We start from the raw sequence: 6,908 nt of genomic DNA, 5'->3' as shown, positions 1-6,908 counted from the left end.
AAATTGGGGGGCTTAATAGGGTATAACATAAACAGGATATGTATACCTCTAAACATATCGAACCATAAAACATACCGAACCAATATATATACCAAACTGGTGTATATATACCGAACTCACATAAGTACCATGAAGAAAGAAAACTAACAACTGAAGTACAATATGACATCACAACAGTATCAACAGTACATGGGAACTCTAAGCATACAGCCTGTGTAAGGAAGTGCGATTGATGGGTTCTCAAACCAACTAAGAACAGCTGGCCAACGGTATACAAGTACAGCAACATGTACCTTCGGGTATACGGTAATAAACGCGATGAGACGGCCATACAGTTCGGGCTAAGGGAGGGTCGAAACTTTCTTACCTTCAATGATAAATAGGTAATCAAGCACAATCTGATGAGGTACGCATATAACACCTTTTACATACTCTAAATCAATTCCATAACTATCGTTACAATTTCCTTTCGAAGTCTGCACTGAATTTATCATTGGAGCATTGGCCCGGGATACAATCCCGGTCAATCAGCTTACGAGTTGTTTGTATTCTCCAGGTTAATTGACACAATTAAGTGAGTGTAACTAGAGTAATCAATGGAAGATGGACCCAGCGGTGCATCACTTTACAGAAGGCTTTCTCTTATTTAATAAGTCATAAAAATCAGTACTTTATAGACATGCATGTCCAATGCAGATCTTGAACTCCAACTAGGTCAAAATGGAAAAAAAAAAGGTCAAAACCTCATGCAAGGATTCAAAAATCATTTATTCTTCATATCCAAGACATATAATCACAAGAGGACCTCCATAATCCATAAAGTTGACAAGTTTATGGATTCTAACCATACCAACCAAACATGAAGAATAAGGCAAGGAAACCTAGATCTAGAAACATGAAGCGTAAAGGTTGGATCTTGAAGACTCACAAAGGTCCAGAGTGTGTATGAGAAGATGGTGATGAGGCTTGAAAGTTGGATCTAGGCACCAAAAACTCTTTCTTCTTCTTTAAGACACAAAAAAACACACCAAGAGCTTACAAATGTCAAAAGGAGGCTAGGGTTTACTTGAGGGAGTGAAATGAAGATTATGGAGGTTGAGGGTGTGGAAAACCTATCCCTCACTTTCCTTAAATAGGGGCACAAACCCCAGAATTAGGGTTTAGCATAAAATGCCTGCCACGCCATGGCTAATATATTGCCACGCTGTGGCGCCCAATTACGATGCGCGATTTCATCAGCTAATGCCACGTTGTGGGGGATACATCACCACGTTGTGGCCCTAAAAATATCTTTCTCTAAATTTGAATACCATAACAATCAAAGAAGAATATACCTGAAACTTGGTGTTACGATTCTCCCCCTCTTGAACTAGATTTCTTGCTCGAAATCCTCAGCTGCAAATAGATATGGGTGGTGCTCGCGCATCCTCGAATCGGGCACCCAAGTCCACTCAAAACCCTTCCGATGTTGCCACTGAACCTTGAATAAGGATACCACCTTTTTGCACAAGGCTTTCGTCTTCCTATCTAGAATAGCCACCGGTCTCTCCGCATAATTCAGGCACTCATCGACCTGAATGTCATCTAACGGAACCATCGCCGTATCATACACCAAGCGCTTCCGAAGCTAAGGATCATGGAAGTTTCTATGAATCTGGCTAAGATCCTTAGACAGGTCCAACCGGTAGGTCACCTTGCCCACCCTGGCTACCACTCGAATAGGTCTGATAAATCGGGGGGCCAACTTGCCCCGCTTCCTGAAGCGTATAACACCCTTCCAGGGCGATACCTTCAGCAGAACCATATCCCCAACCTAAAACTCCAACTCGAACCATCGTCTATCAGCATAAATCTTTTGTCGGCCCTGTGATGTCTGTAACCTATGCCTGATCTACTGAATAATCTTTGTCGTCTTGAGTACCCCCTCTCTCCTCCCCATGACCATATGGACGACCTCTCCCCCAACAAATTGGAGTACGACATTTCCTCCTATGTAGAAGCTCATACGGAGGTGCACCAATGTGGGAATGATAGTTGTTGTATGAAAACTCAACTAGAGGGGGTAGGAGTCCTAACTCCCACCAAAATCAATGACACAATCCCTCAACATATCCTCGAGCATTTGAATAGTCTGCTCACTCTGACCATCTGTCTAAGGGTGATAAGCAATGTTGAAGTTTAATCTCCTACCTAACTCCTCCTGAAACCTATGCCAAAACCAAAAAGTGAATCGTATATCACGATCAAATATGATAGAAACCGGTACACCGTGGCGAGCAACGATCTCTCACACATACATATCGGCTAATTTCTTGGCCAAAAAACTCTCCCGAATGGAAAGAAACTGGGGACTCTTAGTCAGGCAATCAACAATAACCAATATGGCATCAAATACCTTGGCCATCCTTAACAACTTGGTGATGAAATCCATGGTAATCTGCTACTATTTCCACATGGGAACCTCAAAGGGCTGCAACTTGTTGTGCGGTCTCTGGTGCTCTGATTTGACCATCAAACAGGTCAAACATCTCTCCACATACCAGGTTATCTCTCTCTTCATGCAAGGCCACCAGTAGCTAAGTCTCAAGTCTCGATACATCTTCATGGCTCCAGGGTGAATCGAGAACCTGGACTTATGTGCCTCCTCTAACAATGTCTGCTAGATCCTACCAGAAACTAGGACCCAAACCCACTAATATTGGGTCATAATTTCTAGACTATCGGTGATAAATCTTCCAACATGGCCCCTGATCTTCTCCTTCTTCTAATTCTCCCTCCTAATTCCATCGTCCTGAGCTTCCCAGATCAAGTCCAAAAGCAGTTAACTGATGGTCATCCTCAAACATAATCCTCAAATAGGAGCACTAGCCACATTGCGGCTCAAAGCATCGACGACCACATTGGCCTTCATTGGATGATAAAGAATCTAACAGTCATAATCCTTGACCACGCCAAACCACCAATGCTGCCTCATGTTCAGATTTAGCATATCCATAAGATATCTCAGACTATTTTGATTCATGTATATGGTACAATGGAACCCATAGAGATAGTGTCACCAAATCTTGAGGACATACACCACTGCCCCCAATTCCAAATTGTGTGTCGGATTCCTAACCTCATGAGGCTTTAGCTGCTTGGAAGCATACGCGATGACCCTACCCCGCTGCATGAGTACTGCCCCCGAACATGAGATTGAAGCATCACAAAATACCACAAATCCTCAATACCCTCTGGAAGGGTTAATACTGGGGCCTCACATAATCTCTGTCTCAAAGTCTTGAATGCAGTGTGTTGCTCAGGCCCCCAGCAAAAATCCAAACTCTTCTTCGTCAAACGAGTAAGAGGAACTACAATCTTGGAGAAATCCTAGATGAAAATCTAATAATAACCCGCCAATCCGAGAAAACCCGTGATCTCAGATGGAAACTTCAGAACCTCCTGCCACATAACTGTTGGGTTATGAGCATTCTAACACTCCTAAGTGTACATGCAACCCTAAATACCTTGGATCTATGTTTTCTCTATTATACATACAATTATGAACATCCAAGGTATTATCCTAATCTAGCATACAAAATAATAAATATAACAAGATAGAATACATACCTCTTTGATGTAGAATGTCTTCATGAAGCTTGAGTGCCTAGTGCCCCAAGTGTGACACCTCAAATGGTTCACACAACAACAAATACACTTGGAATAACTTGAGAGAAACTTGAACACTCCTTGAAATCGTCTAGCCCTCATATTCACACATTAGTGCATGATTTCTTGAGCCATGGGATTCTTTTATATGGTGGCTATTAGGGTTACACCATGTAACTCATAACTTTACCCATTCCTTATGCTCCATGGATTTTAACCTCCATGGAGTATCCATGGGTCACCCCATGGACTTAGTCCAACATAAGGAATCTTGGATCACAAGCCCACATATATAAGAATGAATGATTTACACAATCAACCCATATATTTAATTAGTCTCCTTTTGATCACTTAATTAATTCCAAATTAATTCTTGATCAATACTAATTAAATAAACTTATTAATATATTAGAACTTATAATATATTAACCAACCTTAAGTGTTATTTCTCTCCTTATAGTCTATCCAAATGCATGATGCCATGCAACCCAAATGGACCATGTCGGGTCGGGTCAAGTCTTACCAATTATAGTTATGGACTTAGACATTAATCCAACAGTCTCCCACTTGGATAAGTCTAAAACTATTATTGCGTATGACTTCAGGAACCGATCAGCAATCGTAGCTCTCAAAAGCTTCTGTCGAACTCTGACCTTGTCGATGAACTCTGACCTTTGTCAATGACTTGTCCATTAGATAAGGGATCATATATTCCTCCATTCTAGATATCATATGGACTGAGACATGGATTATCAATCATTCTCTCTGTCCATTTGTTGTTTCCCGATTTCCGATTCATGATGACTGACTGATTGAACAAATCAAATCAGTCTTGGCTTGCAAGCACTCACATGTATCATCTTTAAATCATCGAGGGGCCCACAGATATCGCTTTTATCCCGAAGGTAAAAGGAATGGATAAACTTTGACTCATATGGCCTGTTCTACTACTTGTTGAATCATACACAAAGGCACGTTTTATAACATCGAGTTACCAATGCGTTTTCGTGCAATCAGTGTATAACCAACTCATAGTAACAACTCATATCTCTAGGTTTGAAGAATATAAGATATTATCGTCTCATGATCACTCGTGATAAAATCCATGAAGTGATTCAAATGAGCGCGGGTTGAATCCAATACTCAGAACTTATGAGCACTCATGATTGTTGTAGCACCACTTTGTCCACCAACTTGGACCTCTACAAACCAACCCATGACAGTCTTGATTCATATCTACTTCCAACATATGACCGACTGTGGATGGTTTGAATAACTTAATCATTCAGGAAGAGCGACTTAGTTATTCTGGAAGTCAAAACATGCAAAGTGAAACACAAGAATAAATGAATCAAATATGGTATCAAACCCTATGAATATAAATAAACACTTTTATTTATCACCATACTCATTACTCATTATTCATTGTTTCGGTTTTATCAACTTTATACTTGAATTTAAAACAATAGTTGTCCCATGCTCCAAGCATGTGCACTATGTTTTCTAAACACTAGTCATGCCATACACCAAGTATGCATACTATGTTTGTATATGATCTTTACTTTGTAAAATAGATCAATTGAACATCACTCCAATTATCCTCTTTTCACAGTCCCAAATCCTTACTGCAAATGCAAGAATTCCAAATTCATGCCATTTACTGAAATCTGTTAGATTCTAAACTTATATGCATTGATCCTCTTAATGATTATGCACGAAGTCAGAAAGACTTGACAACAATCATTACAGAGCATTCCAAAGGAGATCAGCTCCTTGGAAACATCCTTCTTTCATTAAGTTTCCTAATCTTACACAGATTGAATAATTTCTAACTTTGAAACATTTCCATATTCCATTTTTGACTATCACTTCTGAACAAGAGTTGCCTCCTTACAGATTATGTCAATATGGTCCTTCTAGAATTAACATTATACTTCCAACTGTCCTTGAGCAACCAATCTTTGGTAAACCTTAGATTTTCCTCGACAATTGCTTAATCATTTTAGTCATATCCAATTCTATACCTTTTCCCTTCATAATGCCCCAGGCATTTGGAAAATTTTAGAAAGGATGAATATAGCACATGTAATCGATCCTATATCCGAAGCATATGGGACACGATTCATGATGTCTCACATAAAGACTAAACCAGTCTTTTGCTATAATATTTCCATTTCAATTTGCCAAGTTCTCAAAATTCAGATTATGAAAAGGGATGCCGTAATCATAATCGAATTTTAGAACGCAAATAATGGACCCATATATAGAATTTCCTTATGTTGAGCCATTCCAACATGAAATTCATATATATATCCTTGATTAAATACGATTAAAATCTCAATCTAACCTTTTAGAATTGAAATGAAGTATAATTTCCTCTCCCTTAATTATAGCAAAACAACTTTTTCAACCCCTGCAACCTCACGAATTGAAACTTTTGTTTTCTATAATTAACATTGCTAACTTGCAACCTTTGTCATAATTATCATGCTCCCACTAACATGATGATTATTAGCATAACACTTATGCTCCCACTAGCTTTGACATGTACTCAGAAATCAGCTGACTTTCTTACCAAAGTTCAGATTTCTGATACTAGATTGTTTTGATAAAACTTTATCAAAATCATACACCTCTCTTAGATAGCTCACATGTGTGTCTAAACAATTTTAGAACTATGAAAAGGGATGCCGTAATCATAGTCTCAATTGTTTAGACCTTTGCCACTTCTCACAAGTCCATGTTAGTGTGCCGGTAAACCACACACGCTCCACTAACGACTTTGAGAATGCAAATATCACAATTGCTATCTAGCTAAAATCTACTTAGTGAAAGTGTTTCCTCACCATCATTTTCATGAATCGGAGAGAAACCTTATGACACTTATATTTAATAGTGTATGTGTTCTTATCCACGTGAATTTGTCAAAACCATAATCACAAGACAAGGTTAGTGACAAATCCAAACTCATATTGATTAAACTTGTGCAATCTTAAATTCTTGCCATTTGGCAGCTCAGGTGCCTGCCATTGCTTCCAAGTAGTTGTGCAACCAATTGAGAACTCTCAGAACTCCTATGCAAAGCCAACTTGAATAGGCACAAAAATTTCAACACGATAGGTTATAAACCTCAAGTTGTGTGCTAGTGAAGGACTTTAGGTTTTATTCTTGATTAAGTCTTGAAACTTTCAAGAGCTTTAAGACTCCCACTGTCCTCTTGACATATAAGACTCCCTTGTCAAATATTCAAGAGATAGTGC

The sequence above is a fragment of the Lactuca virosa genome, chromosome 9 (assembly GCF_052849685.1).
Source record: "Lactuca virosa cultivar CGN04683 chromosome 9, Lactuca_virosa_CGN04683_v6, whole genome shotgun sequence".
Classification (NCBI taxonomy): domain Eukaryota; kingdom Viridiplantae; phylum Streptophyta; class Magnoliopsida; order Asterales; family Asteraceae; genus Lactuca; species Lactuca virosa.
This window is presented reverse-complemented; position numbering follows the sequence as displayed.